This window comes from Stegodyphus dumicola, chromosome 5, assembly GCF_044657685.1.
Source record: "Stegodyphus dumicola isolate Sdum_Otavi_A_Nest chromosome 5, ASM4465768v1".
NCBI classification, from domain to species: domain Eukaryota; kingdom Metazoa; phylum Arthropoda; class Arachnida; order Araneae; family Eresidae; genus Stegodyphus; species Stegodyphus dumicola.
The window spans coordinates 226106932-226133174 of NC_140772.1; the positions used below are offsets into that span (position 1 = coordinate 226106932).

At 36.7% G+C, this 26243-nt stretch overlaps 1 protein-coding gene across 4 annotated transcripts in view; it reads left to right on the top strand.

Annotated features, from left to right (window-relative positions):
* Positions 1-24188: 24188 nt before the first annotated feature.
* The window catches only part of LOC118204288 (uncharacterized), a 148087-nt gene continuing 146032 nt past the window's right edge, over positions 24189-26243 (top strand). Inside the window, exon 1 of one of the 4 annotated variants that reach the window (XM_085817744.1) lies at positions 24189-24343. The gene's annotated coding sequence lies outside the window, so the exon portion shown is untranslated. The remainder of the gene's footprint in view (positions 24344-26243) is intronic. The other 3 variants (XM_085817745.1, XM_085817743.1, XM_085817746.1) reach the window with 3 other exon arrangements.

Genomic DNA, 26243 nt, shown 5'->3' on the forward strand with positions numbered 1-26243 from the left:
TATTTATACTTCGTGAAAGTTGTACATGGCCAGACAGGGGCTATTTCTTTTCAGAGTGACATTGGTTTACATTAGTTACATTGTTGATATGACATAAGCATAAAACTTACATGATACATGACACATAACATTACCCTAAACTTGAGCATAAGACTTGTTACTTTACATAATACATAAATTACTACTTACTCATAAATTACTGCATAATAATTACATAATATATAAATTCTGCTTATTCGTTAAATTATCGCATATACATAAGTTATTGCTTGCACTTGAATTACTGCTTACACAAGAATTACTGCATGCACATGAAATACTACTTATACATTAATATGATGCTCAATTACATATAGACGCTATATTACACATTAATTTGATACATAATTACACGTTATTAAGATACAAATACTGCTTACACATTAATATGATACACAATTGCATAATACATTGCACATATGGCAACATTCAGATCGCAGTTCACTCATATTGGATTATCCAGTGCGGAGTATGAAACAAAATGCTGTTTCAGTTAAAGAATATACTACATAGTTGCACTACACGATTGCGTTACACACATATACTGTTGCACTTTACAAAGTTGCTACTTTACACATAAGTTACTGCCTGCTGATGACACATAAATTACTGCTTACATAAGTTACTGCTTGCACTTAAAATTCTGTTTACAAATTATTATGATACGTTATTACATATAGCATTGTACATATGGCAACATTCGGATCACAGTTTACACATATTTGGTTATTCAGTGCGGAGTATGAAACAGCATGCTGTTTCAGTCAAGGATTATATTACATAGTTGCATTGTGCATAGTTGCGTTATACTGTTGCATTGTACATAAATTACTATGTACACATGAATTGCTGCCTACTGATGATACATAAGTTCCTGCTTACATATGAAATATTGCTTGCACACTAGTATGATACATAAATACTCATAAATTACTCCTTATCTGGATCTGGATCGTAAATTTAAAGTCTGGCCTCTACTACAAAGAGTAATCACTAGTAGATATCTCGGCCCTTAGGCTCTTACTTTATTTATTTTTTTTTTTTTTTTATTTTTTATTTTTTTATTATTATTATTTATTTATTTTTTATTTTTTTTTTTTTTTTTTTTTTTTTCAATCAAAGGCACACTGTCTCGTGTGCCGTGTCCAGGGGACGAAAAAACTAAGAATTACAGGTGGCAAGTCAGGAAGACGGTTAGATAGTTGCACGGATTTTTGGCGATTTATGTTGGCGCAATTGTTGGCGCGATTTTTACAATCGTCAGCCATCTTGAAAAACGCTGTTTTTACGCATAGTAAAGTATTCGAAACTTTAAAAAAATAAATATTGTTAAAAGTAATGGATTAATTTTTTGTTGAAAATGTCGTTTTTTAAGATGGCAGGCAAGTGTAAATAAATACATTTACTATGAGTATAAAATACTAAAGTAAGGCTATTATTACTTTCATATACAAAAAAGAGAATAAAAGCACCGCTATAAAAACATTAATCGTTTAATTAGATTAAAATATTACTGAAATTGAATATCGCATTAAAAACCATCCTACCAACATTTAAAAGAATTAGAATATTATTAAATTCAAATACTTTAAAATACGTTATATAAAATATAATTAACCTTAAAACATATCTGACAATAATTATCTCAGCAATTTTTGGAAATAGTGTATTAATTTTTTTAACAAAAATTGAAGCATACAATTATAAAATAAAAGGAAAATATGTACTTACATTTTTTTGAGTAATTTAACCTCTTGTTTATTGATAAGTACCACAAAAAAATCGAAATCATAATTGAATCGACTCTTTTAATCATCTTCATCTGTTATCCACATATCTCCCACTTCATTGAAGAAGCAATTAGCGAGGTTTCCTCCAAAAATTCAAAATAAATTTCCTCTGACGCTATTAACAATTTATGAATAAATCTTTGATTAGGAAAGACAGGTTGGCCAAAATAAGATCTCAAAGGGCAATTTTTTTATTCCAATACCAATAATTCTTGGTAATTACCAATAACAACATTCATCTTCGAAACAGAGATATTCATTCCATTTGAAATCTGACGAATTCGAAGAGATGAATAATAAAATTTTAAAATGGCGCGGTAAGGCACAAATATTCAGTAACCAATCAGGGAGCTGATTACATCACGCATAGAATTGAAATTATTTAAATAATCGTTCATAATAAAATCATTTTTAAAACAAATGCAAAATTAAATTGTATTTTAATATTTAACAGCCATAAATAATGTTTAAAACATTAGATTAAATTTATAGATATTAATAAAACCAATTACTTTTTAAGTAAGGTGACGTCATTGATTACATCATCAACAACATAAAATTATATAAAATATTATAAACAACAAAATTTTTATTTCAAATAAAAATGTAAAATTAAATTGATTTTTAATATTTAGAAGCCATAAATAATATTTAAAACACGGAAGTTATGCATAATAAAACGCATTATTTTTTTAATAAAATGACAACAAAATTCTATATTCGAGAATTATTAGGTTTGATTATTAAAAATGTCACTGATCAAAAAGGAAAATGCAGTATATCAGAATTGTATGACAAGTTAGAGTCGTATTTACGTTCGTTGGAATCAATAGGAATACAAGCGATAAATACGCTGCAATGCTGTTTCCGTTCGTGGAATCTTGCCCTCCCGAGGAAATTTTACGAGTTTGGCTTAGAAATTATGCATCAATAATTACAGCAGAAAATTCTCACTCTGATAAACTGAAACAATTATTATTGTTTTTAAAGAATGAAGTGGAAGGAGAGCAGAGAATTTCTTTGGCAAAAGCTAGATTTAAATTAATTGATTCGGGTGCCAAGAGAGAAAGTAGAAGAGATAAAAGGTACTAGAGTGAACATTTCGTGCCTACAGCAAATGATTTATTCACAGGCCATAATAAAGCAACCAATTATAGTGAGAAGAATTCTTGTATATTTTGTGAAAAATTTCATGAAAGTCGAGATTGCTTTGTTGCTCATAAGATGCCTCTGAGTTAAAAAAATGATGAAATTAAGAAAAAGAAGGGTTGCTTCTTCTGCCTCAAAATTGGACACAGGGCCAAGCAATGCAAGACAAATGTACGATGTTTGATATGCTCGAAAAGACATTGGGGTGTCATATGTCCGGATTTGCTCACCAATCAAAAGAGCAATGATGTTGAAAAGAATAAAGAAGAGGAAATACAAAACGTATATTTTGCGAGCACTAATTTCCTTGATGAAGTATTTCTTCAAACACTATTAATTAATATAGACGCAAATAAAAAGCAGAAGACAGTAAGGGCACTTATCGATACAGGATCGCAACGTTCATACATATTAAAGGAGACTGCTGTAGACATAGGGTGCCACGCAATTGGATCTGAATCTTTAATCCATGCACTTTTTGGAGGAGTAAAAACAAAGAGAGAAATTCACAAACGCTATGAAGTGAACGTTAGGGAAACCTAAGAGAGGATTTTTCTAGACGACTAATCTTGTTGGAACAGTCGAAGATTTGTGGACCAGTAGTCAGTTTACAGCCTGGACCATGGACAGAAGAACTAAGACAGAAGAATATCCATGTATCTGATGTAGGAAAAAAGGATTTGAAAATAGAAGTTCTTATTGGAGCTAACGTCGCAGGTGGTCTGTTAACCGGAAGAATTCAGAAATTAGAAAATGGGCTGACTGCTGTGGAATCACTACTTGGATGGACAATCATGGGAAAGATAAAAGATAACGTTTCAGAAAGAAACTCCTTGTCCATGTCTTCAACCATAACGTCGATGTTGACTCACAGCAGTGACATAGAAAACTTGTGGAAGCTAGAAGCACTAGGAATTACAGATGCCAAAGAAAGTAAAATTGACTCAGAGTTAGAAGAAGCAGTGTGGAATCACTTTCACAAGACTCTGAAGAGGGTGGATGATCGCTATGAAGTCAGTTTACCTTGGATCAACGATAAAGAAGCTTTACCAAGTAACAGAAAAGTTGCTGAAAAGCGATTGATTTCCACGACAAAGAAGCTCATGTTGAAAGATAAATTTGAAACATACAATGCAGTGTTCGAAGAATGGCTCGAATCTGGAGTAATAGAAGAAGTAACAGAAGAAGAGGGACGAGTTCACAATCATTATCTTCCCCACAGACCGGTCTTCAAAGATAACTGTACAACAGCAATAAGGCCTGTATTTGACGCTTCGTGCAAGCAAAAGGATTTCCTGTCACTTAATGACTGTTTTGCAAAAGGTCAAAATTTAATTGAATTAATACCTACAGATGCTTCTTGAATTTAGGCAAGGAAAAATAGGGATTATCTCAGATATTAAAAGAGCTTTTCTTCAAATATCTGTTCAAAGATCTGATCGTGATTTTCTAAGATTCCTATGGTGGAAAAACTCGGAACAAAAGGAAATAAGAAAATTTCGCCATTGCAGAGTAGTCTTCGGACTAAAATGCAGTCCGTTTCTTTTAGGAGCAGTGATCAACTCTCATTTAGACCAATGTGAACTTTCTTTGAAGGAAGTGGCTACAAAATTGAAAAATTCCTTCTATGTTGACAACTGTGTCACTTCAGTGAATTCGAATGAAGAAGCACAATACTTTATTGCAAAATAAACTCAGTTAATGGCAAGTGCTAACTTTGAGTTAAGAGGGTGGGAGCAAACAGAACTGAACAGTGGAAAATCTACAATGAGCGAACCATTGAAGGTACTTGGTCTTCTGTGGGATAAATATGAAGATTCTTTGTTTTGTGACAGCCCTAATATCAACTTGATTGATCTCTCAGTGACAAGACGAAACGTTCTATCGATTGTACAGAGAGTTTTTGACCCAATAGGTTTCACATGCCCTTTTACACTTCTTCCAAAGTTATACTTGCAAAAGAGCTGGGAAACTAAATTGAGCTGGGATGCAGAGCTACCTGAAGATATTAAAAGAAAATTCTTGAAGTGGGTCAAAGAATTGCCCTTGTTATCCTCTGTGAAGATTTCCAGACTACTTTCATTGACAGAAGGACAATCTTTTAGTTTGCATACGTTTGCCGATGCTTCACAGGGATCTTATGCAAGTGCAGTATATTTGAGAAGTCAAAATAAAGAAGTCAAAGGGACCCTAGTGCAAGCCAAAGCACGAGTGGCTCCCTTGAAAAAAATAAGTATACCACGACTTGAATTGCTTGCTTGTCTTATTGGGGTGCGATTAGCATCATTTGTCAAGAAGAACCTTAAGGTCGAAATTTCAAAGGAATATTACTGGACCGATTCGTCAACAGCACTGTTCTGGATAAAGAACGTAGAAGTTTGGAGCACTTTTGTGAATAACAGAGTTTCAGAAATTAGAATCCTATCGGATCGTGAAAATTGGCATCATGTACCAGGTGCGGAAAACCCAGCCGATATGCCATCAAGAGGATGCTCTGTGAACAAACTCATTGAATTAAGATGGTGGGAGGTCCCACCTTGGTTGGCACTGCCGGAAGAAGAATTCTATCCCAGTCGATAATAAAGAAGAGGTTAATACTGGAAAACGTAAAGCAGTCATAGTTTCGTTAAGCAATGTTAGAGATATGTCTTCACAATTCTTTGGCTTTTTTCAAAGTATAAGAAAATACTTAGAATGATTGGGTGGATACACAGATTTATAGGAAATATCCGAAAGAAGAAAGAAGAAAGAGAATCAGGAGAGTTAAAAGTTTATGAATTGATAAGGGCTGAGAAATCTATCGTGAAGATGATTCAACATGATTCTTTTTCATCTGATGATATTAAGAAGCTGAAGTCAATAAGTGTGTTCAAAGATGACGAAGGCATTTTACGTGTCAGGTCTAGGTTGACTGAAAGGAAAGACCATGAAAATTTTATTTATCCGATTTTACTTTCGAAGAATCATAAGATTGTGGAGAAATTGATAATTGATAAACATCTCTCTCTGTCTCATGCAGGAATTCACGTAACAGAAAATAGAGTTAGAGATGCTCGTGTTTTCGAGATTGTCGGCGTTGATTTAGCTGGCCCATTATTTTTGAAGGATAAAAGAAAAGCTTGGATTTTACTTTTCACATGTGCTGTTTTCAGGGCGGTCCATTTGGAACTGATTTTGTCCCTTTCAACTCAAGGATTTTTACTTGGTCTTAGAAGATTTATTGCCCGTAGAGGGAGGCCATCGATAATTTATAGCGATAAGGGAAGCAATTTTGTCGGATCCAATAATCTCTTGAGAGCGATTAATTGGAATACCATTGAGATAGAAGCCGCCACAAACAAGATCGACTGGAAGTTCAGTCCACCCGCAGCACCATGGTGGGGTGGCTTTTGGAAACGACTTGTTCAAATGATTAAGAAGCTTTTGCGTTGAGTCCTAGGCCAGTCATGTCTGAATTATGAAGAATTGATGAGTGTGCTGTGCGACTGAGAAGCAACTGTTAATGCCAGACCACTCACTTATGTGTCAGAGGACTCTGATGATCTCATCCCTTTGACACTGTCCTTGTTTTTAGGTAAAATTCCAGTCTTTGGAGTTCCTGACTTGGATCATCTTGATAAAGTTGATTTCATCAAGAGACTGAGATATTTACAGAATTTTCGAGAGCTCTCGAGAAAGAGATTTAGAAATGAATATCTCGGCCTGCTAGTGCAACGTCCATCTACAGTGCCAATTTCACAACAGATAAAAATCGGTGATATAGTTCTTATCGAATGTGATGACAAACGCAAGGTGTTGTGGCCTCTAGCAAAAGTAATTGAACTATATCCCGGAAAAGACGGCAACATTCGAGTAGTTCGTGTCAAAACCATGTCTGAAGAATTAGTTCGACCAATCCAGAGAATATTCCCTCTCGAAATACCTTCATCTTTGGAGTCAGATGAGGCAAATGAAACAGACGCAGGGTGAAGACAGTTTAATCTCAAAATTACCAAAGAATAATTCAGCTGCAGGTTTATCAAAGGACATTAAGACTGTCGTGACTAGAAGTGGACGACAAATTAAAATTCCATCTAGATTTCTAACTTGAACACTACTTGAGTTATTTTAGAGTAGAAATTTAAGAACTTAGTTTTTTCTTTTGTTTATTATTTAACCTTAATATTTGCGTGGACAGTATTTTTTATTATATTTTGTTTTGATTGATTAAGTATATGTCATCAATCAAAAGGTGGGAGTATTGTTAGAACCCAGCCTCAGTTGTTATTTTTCTTTTCATAATTTATCACTGTAAGAGTGGCAACCATCTGATCTTTGTTGTAGTTTCTTGTAGTTCTATGGATTTTGAAAATAAATATGACGCTGTAGAATTTTATATGTAAAGTTATTTTATTTTAAGTTTATTAGGAGAAAGGAGAACGGTTAGTTCTTGCAAATCTCGAACAACGCCTTCGTAAATACATGAGTAGGTGCGGCTGAAGTCTTACACACAGTTAGCAGCTACGTGAGCGTGCATAGAGCAGGAGAAACAAATACATCGTTAAGTCACATAACATAAAGTCAAATTCAGATTGATCCTTGCTTTAAGCAGAGCGGTTATGATGATGAGACGCAAAAAGCTGATATCTAAAATACATGTAATTTTTAAAAATTTTAGCTGGGATTATTCTAACTGAACTTATAACTGATATTATAACTGAAGTAATTTCCACGTTAGTAGGTATTTAAATTACACGGTTCAATGGCTTTGCAAAATCAAAGTCCGTTGAAGAAACACGAAAAACACATTTTAAAATAACACCAAACTTGGTTATATACAAAAATGGTGCGCAGTTCACTTTGTCAGGATGATTTATAAAAATCACAAAGTCCTTGGTGCAAAACGCTAAACACACGAATACGAAATATTTACATTATGTACATCACCACCACCGTGGGTTGTGGTGGATTGAACGTGGGCGTTTTACAACACTCTCCTGAGTGGGATCGTAGGTAGTAAGATTTCTTATGGTAGAGTATGGAGAATTTCGCATACCTTGTGAAAAAATTGTGTGCTGTGGTCAGAATTGTTGAAGGTATTCGTGGTTCATTTTTGTTTACTGTTACAACTTCGCTAAATCGAGACGAGCAGCTGAATAAAATGGAATTAAAATTCTTACCTTAATAAAGTGTAATCCAAGCTGCCGATGTAAGGAACACGATCGTTATATTAGCAAACACAAAAATAACATATTTATTAGGTATTGGAAGAAAAAATATAACAATGATTACAAGCGTTGTTTACTGTCCATTGCATAACGCGAGAAGTGAGTCCTACAAGGAGAGAATGTTTCTCCTTCTTTTTGGATCAAGTCCAATCACAGTAAGCGGGGGTGAGAGAGAAATTAACGTCGGAGTGTACAGCTTCATCGCTGTCATTATGAATTGCTCCAAAATCTCCCACTCGATGAGCTGTTCTGTCCGAAGTAAGGCCGATTCCTTTTAATAAAAATTCCAATTGTTGTCTGGGCAAAGGTTTCGTGAACATGTCTGCATACATCATTTTACTGTTGCAGTGTATTAATTTAACAATCCCCTGATTTTGTAGATCACATACGTAGTTGTCACATTCTTGCCACTAGGTGGCGGGCATCTCTTCCTTTACTTTTGCTGTAATTAAGTTCCGAGAAGCAGTCGAGATTGGAACCGCTTTGAGGAGCGTAAAGACTCAGAGTTAAAAATGTACTGTCTTAAAATAATTATCACTTACCTTGTAAATAGTGTATATTAGCGTTTTCTTTGAATAAATAATTAAAAGACAAGATGGCCTGCTAATTGTAATAGAAACTCTTACTGGAAAACGTGATTATTAGAAGCCTGGCGTCGAGAACACTGAAGATGCAGCAGGTAAGGAATTTTACATTAATTTTATTTTAAATAGAAGAACCTGATGCAACATTTTTATGGCGCCCGAACAGGGACGCCAGGTTTTTTGAAAAGTTCTAATAAAGTGAATTCAAAAGCTGAATATTAAAATTGAAGATTTTAATACTTGTTCTTGAAGTATTCAGCAAAAGAATAATTTTGTTTTCTAAGTAAGAGTTAAATATTTGTTTTTCATGAGACGTATATTTTTTGTGTAAGTGTTTGAATCTAAGAAAGATAATGGCTGAGGTAGATAAATTAAAAAAGAAAAGAAGTATCTTAAGAACTGCCGTTACAAAACTATTTAAGAAAATCGAAAGTGAATTAAATAAATCTGAAGGTAGTATTAATGAGCTCGAAGAATTGTTAGAACAGCTTAATGCTAAAACCGAAACGCTATCTAATGCCGATGTGGAAGTTGAACCAATTCTGAGTGTAGATGAATTCGAAATTACAGAACAATATCGCGAGAAGATAACGTTATGGAAATTCAGGCTTAAGAAACGGATTAAGGAACTTAATCATGACTCAAATGCACCGAACACTCAGCAAAATATAAAAGACACACCTAATGTTAAATTACCAAAACTTTCGATTTCCGTATTTTATGGGAACAGTAGTCAATGGCTTACTTTTTGGAATAGTTTTGAGTCCTCAATACATAATAACGAATCATTGAACAAAGTAGACAAATTTAATTACCTGAAAGCATATTTAGGAGGAACAGCTGCTAGCTGCGTTCAAGGATTTCCGTTAACGCCAAAACATTATGATTCAGCAATTCAAATCTTACACGACCGTTTTGGAAGGAGAGACATTCTTATTAATGCGCACATGAATAATTTGCTGAATATTGAATCATTAAAAAATGCGAATGACATAAAAACATTTTGTAACTTGTATGATAAAGTACAAACGCAGATTAGATGTCTCGAAGCGTTAGATGTTGTATCGGAATTTTAAAGCGCTTTGCTGTGTCCGATGATTTTGAAGTTATTGCCTTCAGAATTAACGTTTGAATTTCATAGAACACAAAATGTTGGCACCGATTATAACATAAAAGATTTAATGTCATTTTTACACGCAGAACTTTCATCCCGTGAACGCACAAGGTCAACGGTTTCGCAACAGCAAAAAGTATCCGATCGGCGACAGTCTTCTTCCCCCCCTGCAACGAAAAGCGCATATGGTCTCTCAAATAGACATAATAAACCAAAGATTCCGACCGCTACAGATTTGTTTACAAAATCCGAATGCAGAGAGGAAAATATGAACTGCGTCTTCTGTAATCAATTTCACAAGACTTATGACTGTAGTTTCGTTTCCGGCTTATCATTACAAGAAAAAAGGGACATTTTAAAAATAAAATGTGCTTGCTATAAATGCCTAAAATTACACCATTTGGCTCAAAACTGCAGAACAAAAATAACTTGTTCTATTTGTAAAAAGCAACATGCAACTATTATGTGTAATAAACAAAATCCTTCTGTCGAGGTTTCGGAAATTAAAAAAGACGAACAGATAGAAAATAAAGTACTTTCAAATCAAGCAGGATGTTCAGAAGTATATTTGCAAACTTTAATTGTTCGCATATATGGAAGAGGGAATAACCAATTTGTTCGAGCGATAATTGACACCGGAAGTCAAAACTCATACATAAGCAGGTATGCAGCAGAAAGGTTACAATTAAGAAGCTTAGGTGAACAAAGTGTAACCCACGGACTTTTCGGTGGCATAGAAGTTTCGGAAAAACATAAACGTTATAGAATAAAATTGGGTAGCGTAGATAAACGGTATAATTGCGAAATCAATGTATTGGATGAAAGAAAAATATGTTCTTCGGTCCCTAAAATCAAAAATATACACTGGATTGGGGAACTTAGAAGAAGAGGAATTTACGTCAGTGATGTTTTTGAAAATGGAAATCGCAGATTATTCCAGGAGAACCCCCAAGAGATTCATTTGTTGTTAGGGGCAGATGTTGCTGCAAATTTATTTACAGGTAAAATCGAAGTTCTTCCTTGGGGAAGATTAGTTGCTGTAAGTACAAGACTTGGGTGGACAGTCATGGGGAAAGCGAACACTGACAATTATGAAATAGAAAATTCCTTTTCCACGCTTTCGTTATCTTTACATATTTCTGATGCCACGTTGTCGGAACTGTGGAGGCTTGATGTTATCGGAATAACAGATCCAGTTACAAAAAAGGCTAGAGAGGAAAGGGATTTGCAAGCAAAATTGCAATTCGAAAATTCTGTATCTCTAAACGAAGAAGGGCGTTATGAAGTCGCACTTCCGTGGGCGGAGAATCATGTACCACTATCCACCCACAAGGATTTAGCGTTGAAACGTCTACAATCTACCACCCAGAAACTTTTATCTCAAAATTTATTTTCTTCATACAATGCAGTTTTTAATGACTGGTGTAACTTAGGAGTGATCGAAGAAGTTAAAGAAAATATTGCGGTTGACTATGGACATTATTTACCGCATAGACCGGTGATCAAAGAAAATAGCTCAACACCAATTCGACCGGTGTTTGATGCGTCTGCGAGGAAACAATCGTCTCCTTCTCTAAATCAGTGTTTGGAGTGTGGACCAAATTTGATAGAACTAATTCCATCTCTTTTGTTGAGATTTCGGGAAGGCAAGTTTGCTGCTATAGCAGACATTGAAAAGGCTTTCTTACAGATCAGTGTAAGGCCTCAAGATAGAGACTGGCTTCGGTTTTTCTGGTGGAATGATATGGAAGAAAGGAAAACGAAAATATTTCGTCATACTAGGGTAGTATTTGGGGTTAAGAGTAGTCCTTTCCTTTTGGCAGCTGTTATAGAATTCCATCTTCAAAAGTACATGAAAAATTCTTCATATGATACGGAGATAATAGCTAAACTCTTGCGTAGCTTCTACGTAGATAACGTTGTTGCCAGTTTTGACAAAGAATCCGAGATGATTCAGTTCATCGAAAAATCTCGAGAAATAATGAATGAAGGAAAGTTTAATCTTCGAGGTTGGTTACATAATGGAGATAACCTGAAACAGGAAACTATTTCACCCGTATTGGGTCTGTTATGGAACTGTCAGAAAGATAATTTAACTTTGAATCTGAATTGGCTAGAAGATTTTGAAATGGGTATAATAACGAAGAGAACAATTCTCGCTGTAACACACAAAATATTTGATCCTATTGGTATAGTGAGTCCTACTCTTGTATCCTAAAGTATTGTTGCAGAACCTATGGAAAACAGGAATTTCTTGGGATACTGAAGTCGACGAGAGTACAAAACAAAATTTTGTGAATTGGTATAAAAGCCTTTTTCTCTTAAAAGAAATATCCCTCCTACGTTGGATACATTCCAGCAAGGACAATAGGAAGTTCTGCAGCATTCACACATTCTGTGATGCCAGTAGTAATGCGTATGCTGCTGCAGTTTTCTTGAGAACTGTGACGAATTCTGGAGTTGAAGTTCATCTGTTGGCATCGAAGTCTAGGGTAGCTCCCGTGAAATCTATTACGATCCCTCGTCTGGAATTGATAGCTGCCACGATAGGTGCCAGACTATGCTCTTCTGTTTTAAATGGTTTACAATGGCAAAATGTGGAAACGCATTTTTGGACGGATTCTACAACAGTTTTGACATGGATTCAAAGGGAAGAGATTGTCTGGGCTGTCTTTGTGGAAAACAGAGTCAGGGAGATTAGAAAACTCACAGATCCAAAAACGTGGAAACATATTGCTGGAACAAAAAATCCAGCTGACCTCCCATCAAGAGGTTGCACCGCTAAACAACTTTTAGCAGTTAGATGGTGGGAGGGCCCCGACTGGCTGAAGAAAAATCAGGAAGAATGGCCTAGACAAAGGGAAATACCGGACATGGAAATAGTGAATTCAGAAAAAAGGAAATCAGTCATTTCTGCACTAAATACGCAAAGGGTAGAACATTTTTTTGAGAAATATTCATCTTACCATAAAATGTTAAGAATAACTGCTTGGATATGCAGATTTATCAACAACTGCAGAAGACCAGATTCTAAACAATCAGGAGAACTCACGGTCCCTGAAATAGAAACTGTAGAAAAGAAAATATGCAAGATAATACAAATAGAAGCATTTGGCAAAGAACTTAATGTTAGCAACCTTTGTACCTTTTTTGACTCAGATGGCCTTATTCGGTTAAAGACCAAGATTACTAGAAGAGAGGAAGAAGAAAATTTTCTCTGTCCAATTGTATTGCCCTCAAATCATGACTTAGTTCATAGGTTAATTTTAGATTACCATTTGCGACTATCCCACGCTGGTGTGCAATTCGTACTAGCCAATATTCGACAGAAATTCTGGGTCCTGAGAGGAAGAAAAACAGTACGTAAAGTTCTTATGAAGTGTGTTCGCTGTAGAAGATATAGCGCAAAGAATATAGAGATTGTTCCAGCACCTCTTCCTGAAGATCGAGTTAGAGATGCTCTGGTGTTTGAAGTGACCGGAGTCGATGTAGCCGGTCCTCTTTATTTACGAAAAGGAAAAAAGGCATGGATCTTGCTCTTTACTTGCGCGGTCTATCGCGCGATACATCTTGAACTGATAGAAAGTTTATCAACAAATGCGTTCATCTTGGGGTTAAGGAGATTTATTGCCAGAAGAGGTCGTCCAAGTATTATTTACAGCGACAATGGCACTAATTTCGTTGAAACTGAAAATCTTTTAAGATCGATAGATTGGAAAGAAATAGAATGTAATTCAACTAGTATGAGAATACAGTGGAAGTTTAATCCCCCAACTGCTTCATGGTGGGGCGGTTGGTGGGAGAGGTTGGTACAAACAGTGAAGAAGATGTTGAGAAATGTTCTCGGCAAGTCCTGTGTCTCTTATGAGGAAATGTTGACTATACTTTGTGATATCGAATCAGTAATCAACTCAAGACCCCTTACGTACCTTTCAGAAGATCCAAATGATCTTACGGCACTAACTCCTTCAATGTTTCTACAAGATGTGCACGACGTCGGAGTGCCTGACTTAGACTACCTGGATACCATTAATCTGACAAAAAGATACAAGTTCTTGCAGAACTTAAGAGAACATTTTCGCAAAAGATTTCGTGATGAATATTTAGCTATCCTAGTGCAAAAACCATCTAAACGATCTACTCGGACTATCAACAAAAATGACTTGGTGTTTGTCGGTAGCGACAACAAGAAGAGAATAGATTGGCCAATAGGTCGTGTTGTAGAACTATATCCTGGGAAAGACAACGAAGTACGTGTTGTCAAAGTGAAAACTGCAACGGGTGAACTCCTAAGACCTGTGAAACATATTTATCCTCTCGAACTTGATAGACCTAACTTGTTTAGTGACTTCACCATGAACAGAAAAAACTCTGCCGATAAGTCTGACAGTGATATGAACTATCAAACTAGATATGGACGTAAAACTGTAAAACCTGTTACATATTTTTAAATTGCTATACTAATTTTTGTTTCTTTTCAGTATTTTAGAAATTTAATTGTCCTAACAGTAGTCAATTGGAACATGTTATCTGGATATGGTATGAATGTAATGCAGAAAATGTTTAGATGTGTAATCCTTCTTTGTAAGTATTAATTTTAGAGCATTAGTTACTTTTCATATTTGTGAAAGTTGTACTTGAATTTTTGTTTGATTATTGATAAATTTTGTTTTGATTTTCCCATCTTATCGAGGTAAAATCAAAAGGTGGGAGGATGTCACATTCTTGCCACTAGGCGGCGGGCATCTCTTCCTTTACTTTTGCTGTAATTAAGTTCCGAGAAGCAGTCGAGATTGGAACCGCTTTGAGGAGCGTAAAGACTCAGAGTTAAAAATGTACTGTCTTAAAATAATTATCACTTACCTTGTAAATAGTGTATATTAGCGTTTTCTTTGAATAAATAATTAAAAGACAAGATGGCCTGCTAATTGTAATAGAAACTCTTACTGGAAAGCGTGATTATTAGAAGCCTGGCGTCGAGAACACTGAAGATGCAGCAGGTAAGGAATTTTACATTAATTTTATTGTAAATAGAAGAACCTGATGCAACAGTAGTGATATTTCACATCGATATGTTTGGTGTAACTGCTTCCTTTTTCTTTTCTGGAAAGATTTATGCATGATATATTGTCCTCGAATACGATGTTAGCTTCCTGTTGAGCGAAACCTAAATCTCCCATCAGTTGTCTAATCCATTGTAGCTCCTGCAATGTTAAGGCTAGAGCGATGTATTCGGCTTCTGTCGAAGATAGAGCGACACAATTTTGTTTCTTGCTTCCCCATGATACCGTACTGTTTCCTATTTGAAATATATATCCGGATGTGGATTTTCTGTCAGAGGTATCTCCTTCCCAATCAGCGTCACTGTAAGCTTTGATGACTGGTGCAACATTGGATTTTAGATGTAATTTGTAATTGTAGTTCTCAGATATCGTATGATTTTAATGATACCATTCCAGTCCGATGTTGATGGATTTTCTACTTTTCTGCTAAGTATTCCAACAGAATTTGCTATGTCAGGTCTTGATACTGCTGCTAAATATAAAAGTGCTCCCACTGCTTCCCTATACTCCCGATTATCGGGAAAAACGTCATCCTGGTTGTTTTGGTTCTTCGTAAAATTCGTAGTCGTGGGTGTATAGCTTAGTTTCTTTGGTGACTCTCCGTCGAATTTTTTGATCATACTCTTAATCTTGTTAGCTTGATGAAGTTTAAAGCTTCCGTCTTTTTCTCTTTCGATTTCAATTCCTAGATATGTAGACACTTCTCCAAGATTTCGAATTCGAAATATTCTTTGAGAATTCGTTCAACTTCTTGAATTGATTCACACTTGTCTCTCGCGACTAATATGTCATCAACGTAAACGATTATGTAAGTTCTTGCGTTTTTCTCCATTAGTGTGTAGGAACATGGATCAGCTTTTCCTTGAACGTATCCTTGTTTGCGCAGGATTTCAGCTATCTTGTGATTCCAGTTTCTGGCTGCCTGTTTTAGTCCGTAGATACTTTTATTCAGTTTACAGACTTTATTTGCTTCTGAAGCAGAGATGTAGCCTTCTGGTTGCTTCATATATATATCTTCTTTCAGATCTCCATATAGAAAAGCTGTTTTTACATCGAAGTGATTTACGTGCATTTTCTTTTGAGCTGCTATTGCCAAAAGAGTCCTTATTGTGGTATATTTTACGACTGGTCCGAATGTTTCGTCGTAGTCGTGCCCAAATTTTTGGCAATATCCTTTAGCTACTAAACGAGCTTTATATCTGATAACATTTCCTGAAGCGTCGGATTTTGTTTTAAATGTCCATTTGTTCCCAATTGCTTTCTTTCCTTTTGGAAGATCGACTAGTTCCCATGTTTTGTTCCCCTTCAGTGCTTCCATTTCTTCTTTCGTAGCTTTTAACCACAGTTCCTTTTCTTTGGTAGGAAAAGTTTGCAGTTCTTCCCAGTCTTTAGGAACTTTGATTTCTTCATTCTTAGCCATATATGAGAATCTGTTTGGTGGGATTCCTTTAGTCGTTCTGTCGGATCTTCTCGGTAATAGGGGAATTTCTTCTTTTTCAATTACTTCCTCTGTAATAGAATTTGGACGTGGTTCTGTCAATTTATTTTCTTCAAAAGGCCATTCTATTTCCTCATGCTGATCATTTAATTGACGAGGCATTTCTTCTTTTTTGTTTTCATCGAATATTACGCTTCTTCTGATCACGACGTTGTTTGCATGTGGCATGTAAATTCTATATCCTTTAGATTTATTATTCTCCATCTTTTTTGGCAGTTATCTGTCTTATCATTTCAACGGGGATTCCTAAATCCAAGATTTCTTGTTTTAGAATCTCAATGTCAGATATTTTGGAGAGTTTCTTAATGATAGCTTTTATTGGCTTTTCTGATTTCAGCTTAAAGGTGTGAAATGGAATTTCTCGCTTTTTCAGCAGTGAAGTAATGGATCTATAGTGATCTGATTCAGATACTCTGATTGTCAGTCTGCCGCCTGACAGATTACCGGTGTGTTTTTTGATGTTTAAATAATTTTCAAATTCAATTTAATTTGTCCCAACTTCCTGCAAAATCTGCGAGGACGATGGAGAGAATGTGACCTGTGGTCTTTTTTGGTATAATGAATGGTTCGTCATTATCATCATCCATTTTGTCATCAGCATTTAACTGATCGAATTAATTTTTTTACGATGGATATTCCAGTTCCTCATTTGATAGTGTACGCTTGTGCATAACGCGCGGGATAGCAAATCCTTCTTTATCGGTGGATTGCTTTTTACATTTTTTGCCGCTTACGTTTCTAATTAAAATATTTCCCTTTTTCCACTTTTTGGGATGAGTTTGGGATTTGTGAATCTCCTTCCGTTTTTTCATTTATTATCCTTTTCCATACTGATAGTAATACTAGCAATATGCTCGCTTAAATCTTTTAGCCTAGCATGATTTTCAGGGCAATTGTTTTGTTTAAGGGCGTCTAACTCCTGCATTAGTTTGTCTCTAATTGTGTAATCATCTACTCCTGGGTAATAATCACGTAGCCGCTTTAATCGCTTTACATCCGTCTCCATAACCTAAGATACTAACGGGCTGCTTTGGCACGGTTGTGCATCAAGAAATAAAAGATAGAATTCTTACCAAAGCGATCCAAAACCGCCAGGCCTACTTTCAATTCACCAAGTCTCGAACAATCCTTATCCAAGATAGCGATCTAACTTGAGAAGCCAAAACGTTCGAAAAATTAGGAACGAAGGAAAAAACGTTTTATCAACTAAATGCGCAGTTAAGAAGTACTCGAGAGAGCAGCCTCCGAACTGAGAGTATGCCGATGAGTGAGAGCAACAGTCGACAGCGAGCGCGATGCAGCAGACGCGATACTGCGATATACTGTATTGTACTGGGTTTCTATTGCCGGAGCAATACTTCCCAGTCATGCAAGGAGTTCCATCTGGTATTAGAAAATACCTGATTGAGTTTCCTCTGAGGGGAGGAAAGGGGGTTACGGCGCAATTTTCGCCTGGGCTCAGGAGCTGACGCGAGCTATTTGCAACACTGGTCCAACCAAGAACAAGTCCAAAGTAATTACTCCAAAGTCCGTAAGATGCTCGTAGCCTGCTGGCACTTCACTATGATTGGTCGAAATCTAGATTGGATTCCTTGTCAGAAAAGATGATGTGGAAAGATGCGCACGGAGCGTCAGCACGGAGTACTGACGAGTAACACTTAATTATTGGCTTGCCTAATTGAGTGTGCACCATAAGGTCGGATGAGCAAATCGTCCGTGATGATTTCATAGCTCAGAATGCACTCAAAGTTAGCTGTACTGTTGGTCTTTGCTTTCCTGAAAAGTTTCCATTTATCTTGGATAACTAGTCCTTGATAAAATCAATATGAAGTTCGCGATGTAAATCTTCATTTCTAATATAGTATGGGGCGTTCGCGATGGTTCTCAGGATCTTATTTTGCAGAACTTGGAGCCGGTGAATTCACTTGCCTTAGCACTTGCCCAGGCCGGGGAGGCATATGTGATAACAGGCTTGACAATTGCAGTGTAAAGCCTTCTTTTGCATGCAAGGTTTAATACAGAGTTCTTAGAAAGTAGTGGGTAAAACTTTTTCACAATGCCGTACGCTTTTCCACACACACTGTTTATGTGTGTATTCCAGGTAAACGATCGATTTAAAATGACTCTAGGTATTTCGCTGTACTTACAGTAGGGACTGTTTTCCCGAAGAGCGTAACATTACAGGTGAGGGGGTCTGTGGTCTTGAATTTTCTGATAACTAAAACTTTTGACTTCTCCAGGTTGATCTGAATTTTCCATCGTTGACACCATGCTTCAATATTAGGAATAATCTGCTGAATCTTTTCCAAGGCATGGTTTGGTCGTCTGGACTTCGCGATGATGGCAGTGTCATTCGCATAGCCTGCTAACATAATATTAGGGTCTTGACTGAATTTTGGGAAGTCATTTACGTACAAAATATAAAATATTGGTCCAAGGATACTTCCTTGTGGGACACCAGCGTAAATTTGATGTGGGTTTGAACTGGAATCTCCTTGCCGCACTGAAAAAGTTCGGGAGTTCAAAAATGAGCTGAGGATGAGAATAATTTCCCGTGGAAAATTCAAATTGATGAGCTTAAAAATAAGTCCTCTCTGCCAGACGCGGTCAAATGCTTTTGCCACGTCTAGCATGAGGATAGCTGCACTATTCTTGTTATGTAAAGCCGCTCCAAATATTCAGTGATTCTGACTAACTGATGAGAAATGGATATTCCTCTTCGAAAGCCCTGTTGTTCATCCGCCAGAATATCGAGGAAAGGTTTAATTCTATTGTAAATGATTTTTTCAAGAATCTTTCCCAGTGTCGACAGGAGGCTAATTGGTCTAACTGGCCGGCTCATCGGGAGGCTTGCCTGGTTTTTGTATCAGAAAAATGCTTGCATGCTTCCACGGGGTTGGAAAATATGAATGCGTCGAACAAGCATTGTAGATGCTAGTCAGCTTGGTAATTAAACAGTGGGGCAGGTTCTTCATCATTCTGTTCGTAATTTTATCACTTCCAGACGCCTTTTTTGAATTGGTGTGCTTGACGATATCTTTTATTTCTAACGGAGTAGTGAGCCTAATCGTGTTGTTCGGTGTGCTAATCTCAACCCACTCTTGAACAAAGTTGTCAATATCAGAGCCACTATTATTCGGAATTACATTCGGAGTGAACTGCTCGCTTAGATGCTTTGCGAAAGTGTCCGCTTTTTCCTGATCGGTATATGCAAAACCGTGTGTTGTTTTGATTGGCTGAGAAGGGTGATAGACTCTTTTCAGGTTCCGAGCGATCTTCCAAAATGAACCGTCATCCAGATTTAAGTTATCTATTTTGTAACTCCATACTTCGTTTCGGTGCTCGCTGATGAGAGCTTTAATCTGCCTTGTGAGTCTATTTATGTCCGTCTTAATAGCCGGATTCCAATCCTTACTGTACTGTTTGCGAAGTCTGTTCCGTTGAGTAATAACCGCTCTGATGCGTGCAGGAAGTGTGCCGTCCAGGTAAGTGCTCGCCATTTCTGTAGTTGCATTTTGTATGAATTCCTGAAGTTTATTGGCAAAAATGTTTATTGCAGCGTCAATGCCAGATTTAGTCTTAAGAGTGCCTAAACTGAATTTCGATGTACTAGCGATATTGGGGAATAGGTTCCAGTCCACTATTTGCTTTGGAGTTGGATTTGTCTTGAGAGCTCCACCTATTCTAGCTATAACAGGAACGTGATCTGATGGAAGATCAGCTAGCACCTCTAGTGAATTAGGGATGTTATCCGTTGAGAGAAAAAGTCCAGAATATCGTGACGCCGGCCTCGGATGCTTGGACAGTAAGTGGCTTCTTCAGGGATAAATAAATAAACTGGGTGATTATACACATAGCTATGAATTACCCTGCCATTTCTGTTTGTACTGTGACAGCCCCAGTCCACATGTTTCGACTTCCAATCATCCCCGATTATATAGGGTTCTTAGCTGAGAAGCAATTCATCAAGGATATTATCCGTCAATTGATTGTCTGGAGGTTATATATTGCACAAAAGTTAATTTTTCCAAGCCTGGGAAGCTTTACTTGAACCTTCACCATTTCAAACGCCTTAGAGTTGTCTGTCTTAATCAAACAGGACTCATACGACCTTTTCACGTAAATGATAACGCCACCGCCCCGGTGGCGCCATCTATCGCATCTAACGGACATAAAGTTTGCCATACGAAGATTTTTACTCTGAATAGCATGAGTTTCCGTGATTAACCATATATCCACATCCTCTCTTCTGACAAAGTCTCGTTGTTAAATTTTGTGCATTCCACAGCATGATTTTGAGCGGTGCATACGAGTTGCGAAAAAAATTATTCATTTTCAACCAATTTAGTTGGTTGTAAGTCCTTAAGCATATTTAGAGCAGCGGTGAGCTTAGTAATCACTTCTTTGGCTTCTGTGAGTTTTTGATTAAGTGACGAAATTTCCGCGGAATTTCTGGAACTTTGCATCTGGGAGCTGTTAGTGATAACCCGCTCTGAGTAAAGTCTGTTATTTAGCGACTTAGATTTAGGAAAAGCACTGCAAGCTCTGTAGCTTGCGACGTGATCTAGTCCACAATTTGCGCAAGTGGGGGATGCGTGTTTGGGTTTTGTGCATTCCCTGGATTCATGATCAGCGCCACATTTCACACAGCGAGGCGAGAGTTTGCATTTACTTTGTGCATGATAAAAACCCTGGCAGCGATAGCACTGCGTAGGGCCTCTTCTTCCTTTGTATGTCTCAACACTCACTCTGAGACGCATTAAATATTCAAGCTGATGAATTGTCCTGCTTTTGTCGTTACGAGGGAGAAAGACCAAGTACAAGGGCATTTTAACTATGTCTGGGCCTCTGCGTCATGTGAGTTGTATCACGATTTCAACTTGATATCCAAGTTCAGTAAGAGCTTCTCCTACGTCAACCGGCGGAGTGTAGGAAGGTATGCTTCTTACTACCACTTTAATCTTTTTCTCGTCTGGTAAGACATGCGTGTAGTATTTTATTCCTTTCCTATTAAAGAGAGCAGTAATTTGTCTGTGGGAATCAGTCGTGGAGACTTTTATGTCAAACTGATAATCCCCTTTATGCTTGCATTACAATCCTGGCATTTATGGTCGTCTAGCAGCTTAATTAGCTGCTTCCATGTGATATCAGCATCTTTTACCGTAATCGGCGGGATTTTAGCTTTACGTTGCGGATATTGGAATCCATCTGTAACGTCATCCTGTGAAGTTTCTGTATTGGTCGGTTGAACGGTGACTTCGCTGGGGCTCTCCTGATTGGCCGGCGCGGTCGTGGTGTTTTCCGTTGTGACGGGCTTGGGAGCACGAATGCTTTCCTGTAAATTACACTTGGCTTGCGCTCCAAATGAAATTACCTCTTTAGCAGATTCCGAAAGTTTATGTTTGATATGTTTTTTCTTCTTCTGCTTTTTATTAGGTTGAGGAATCACTGAAGAGGAATCAGCTTCCGGTTCGTGCTTTCCGTCGCTTTCGTCGTGGAGGACAGAATATCTGTTGTTCTGAAGTTCGGCTTTAGGTTCCATATCGCCGGTGACGGGGCTGCACGGCCTTTTATTTCTGACTTGTTGAAACTCCATATCTTCCGGTCCTTGTACTTCTGAATGCAGCTTCGGGAAATCCTGAAGATTGACGCCTGGACACAGGGATTGAAAGTCAGTCCCGTCATCCATCAGGAAGAATATAATCTTGGTCAGGAACTTTAGCGTAAGCGCTTCATCAGGGTTTAGGGTAGAAATTTTCTTGAGTTCTCCGAGCCTGGCGAATTCTCTAAACATTTGCAGCAGAAAAGCCATCTTGGTTCACACTTGTAAATCATCGAAGTCGCAAAAAATAAAATTAAATCAGTGCAAATGCACTAAGGCCGTTTTACAACACGTCGGTCACTGAAGACCTATGTGAAAACCTTCTATGTGCTAACACTGGTACTGAACAGAAATGCAATCAGAACGTAGCACAGAGTGAGGGGAACTACGCACCTTCACGCTCCGTGTCTCAGGTCCGAATGACCTTCGCAGCAGACGCGTTGACCGATGTATCTTGTCACTCGGGTGAGCTCACTACCAGCAACCAATGGCATGCATTTCCTTTCCTGGCCTAACCTTTATACAGTGGTGGCCAAAATTGTGGACACTTTTGGAAATTTTTATGTTTTTGAACGTTGTATGCTTATAGAAAACGTTACGTTTCACAAAATGCAAACTTGTATATATCATTTTAAAGAGAATTTATTACTGAATTCAATACAAAACACAAAATTCAATTATTTGCAATAAAACAAAGTTAAACTATAATACCTATCGATATACATTAGATAGTGATGATTGCAGTAAGTTATTAGTACTTAATAGGGTACCCTTTATTTTTGATTACAGCTTCATATCGACATTTCATTGAGCTGACAAGAGTTTTAAGCTCTTCTTTCGTTATTACATGATGCCAGGAAACAATTATAGCCTCAATTAGTTCCCTTTTATTTGATGGGCGCCTCATTCGGACGAGAGTTTTCAAACGGTACCACAAATTTTCGATAGGATTGAGGTCAGGACTGTTTCCTGGCCATGACAACAATTTAATGCTCTTTGTACGAAACCACTCTTTCGATATTTTGGCCGTGTGGCAAGGAGCAGAATCCTGCTGAAAATAAACGAAGCATTGTTGGGAAAGAGATCTCTGATGGAAGGTAGAAGTTTTGGTTCTAGAATAGTGTCAATGTATTTTCTAGCATTCAGTGTCCCATCGATGACATGAAGGCGACCAATACCATCTGCTGACGTACATGACCAAATCATAACCTTAACTGGGTTCTTTACAGTTGCTTGAATGCAGTCAGAATGTAGCTCTTCTCATTTACTCTCATTCGTTTTACATATTTTCGCCCATCACTACCGAATAACGATATCTTAGTTTCATCACTCCGTATAACTTGTTACCACTGATCATCTGTCCAATTAATGTGTTCCTTTGCCCACTGTAGTCTTTTTTTTTTCGTAGCTGAAAATTAAGATAAGGCTTTTTTCGTGGAATTCTACCTATCAGTCTAACATCTGTTAAGCTTCTCCTGATTGTTCTTGAACTGACAGAAACACCAGCATCATTCAGATCACTTCTGATGGCCGCTGATGACATTTTTCTATCTTGGAGACATAGTCTTTTTATTCTTCTGTCATCAATAGATGTGGTGCACCTTTTTCGGCCTTTTCCATTTTTGTTTTTTATTGAATTTGTCTCCTGATATCTTAAACAAAACTTTCGGTTTCCAGATGTAATCACTGAACCACCCACCTGTCTTGCAATTTCAGCATAGGAAAGACCACTTTTTCGTAACACAATAATATTACATCCCTTTCTAGGTGTCCAATCTACTCTTTTATTTGATGTCATTGCTTCTTGACTAAATATTAAAAATTTTTACAAAATTTCCTACTTGTAATTGCAGTGTATAAGAAACAGGTCCTCCTTCTACAGAACAAAGCAAAATAATGAATTGTTTCAAGTGTAAACATGATGTCAGCTTCTACTGGCAGTTACTAATTACTAACATTTGATTGGTTCTCAGAACAAGAACAGTGATTGGCCAGGAAAGCTAGACATTACAAACCACTTTATAACTGTGTTTTTTATTTATACTAAAGTACATATAACTTTTTTTGTATTGCAAATAATTGAATTTTGTGTTTTGTATTGAATTCAGTAATAAATTCTCTTTAAAATGATATATACAAGTTTGCATTTTGCGAAACGTAAACATTTTCTATAAGCATACAAAGTTCAAAAACATAAAAATTTCCAAAAGTGTCCACAATTTTGTCCACCACTGTATATTAAAGAACCTTGACCGTAACTATTCAATACCCTGTTGGCGCTAAATTCGTGACGGAAAGTAAGTGTTAATTTTTAATGCATGAAACTGTATTTTGTAAAGCTGTTTTCAAATATGCAATTTCCAGAAAATTCTAATTCTATTGAATGTCAATAAATATGTTACTCTAGTGTACGGTACACGCGGGATTGCCGATTACGGAAACATATCCTGTTCCCTTATGATGAGCAGTAAACGAATAATTTTGGGGTTAGCGACGTTTTTCAAACCTTTGACTTGTTATTTTGGCTTGCATAGCAGCAATTTTTGCGCCAAAAATCTCCGCAACACAAAGCCAAAATAACAAGACAAAGCATTGCACAAACGTGGTATCCATTTACACCTCGTCCTATTTTTACTTCTTTCTCCCTTGAGTTTATCCATGTACACATCGATATATTTTCACTTAAAAAGTCAAAGGAGCGTACAGTTTTACAGTAGAGGCAACTGTTTCTACTGCTGTATGAAAGCTCTGGACTGTATGCGAGGAAATGTGTCCCACTCATTCCAGCTCCCAGAATAGCCTGTTTAAGCTGCTGTCAGTATGTTTAACAGAGCCAAGATGACAGCCCAGTTATTGTTTACTAATAAATCCAGATGTATTCTGAACATTGATTCTAGATGTGTTTTGACCTAGAGAGAGGAAGGAACATGCAACTTTTTCTGTTATCATTGTAATATCTTGTTTCCAAAACTGTAATTTAATGATTTGGGGAAGAATCATGACAAATGGTTGCATATCTTTCAAACGAGGTTCTGTAATTGCATGAAGATATGTAGATGAGGTATTGGAACCTCAAATTATACTGTTTAGGGTTGCTGTTGACCCAGAGTTTTTGCTAATAGGATGACAATGCTCGGCCTCATTGAGCATATGTGGTGTCAAAATACATGCAAACTAAAGATATTTAAATGAATTGGCCACCTTACTCACCCAACTTCAACCCAATTGGGCATGTGTGGAATGCCTTACAGCACAGAATTGTAGCTCACTAGATTCCTGCTGTGCCTTCCAAGAGCTGAAAAGTTCACTTTTAGAGGAGTGGCAGGCAATTCCACAAGACTTGATAAACACTTTGGTAAAGATGTGTGAAATCAAGATGTAAGATATGCTTATCTGTCCAAGGTGGCCATACACCATATTAAAGAAAAAAATATTTCCACAAGCAGTCACTTAGTTTTTTCCATTATTTTTCACATTTTATAAATTTGGTTTTAATTTCAATATTTTTCGAATAATCAGCTGCCAAACAGTTCAATTTATGCTAACTAATGCTTTTGTACTAATTTCTGTTAATTTTTTTAAGCATCAGTTATGTTTTATTTCTGCTATTATCCTTTAATTTTGATGGCCAGTATATATATAATGCCAATTTGGTGCATTGTCGCAGACATAAAAAATTTTATATTTGTGAAATTTCCACCATTTTTTCTTTTCTTGAACTCTTTTTGCATTCACAGAGAAATGCCAGGCAGCTATACTGTTGTTAGAATTTTCATCAGACATGATCACTTGTTGTTTGAAATTTGCCATTTAAGAATTTTTCTGATAGCTGATCTTTCAGACAAAAAATAAAATGGCATAGAAAATGACTAACATAGATATCATAGGTCAGCGGTTCTCAACCTTTTGACTAACGCATACTTTCTAAACAAAAACTAAAAATCTTTAGTACCACCATTACAAAGTACTACTATCACCATCACTCTTGAACAAAGCTCAGATCACATAAATTTACCAGTGTTGGAGATAAAACTCAATCAGGATGCTGGGGTTTTAATTTTGGAATTTTTAATAGATAAAAATTCGGTACTTACGTATTATCGCAACCAGTTTGGCGCTATTTGTAAGTTTGAGTTAAAAAATATGAATAGAAAGAAAATGTACATTTATAAATTACAGATAATTTTTAATACAGTT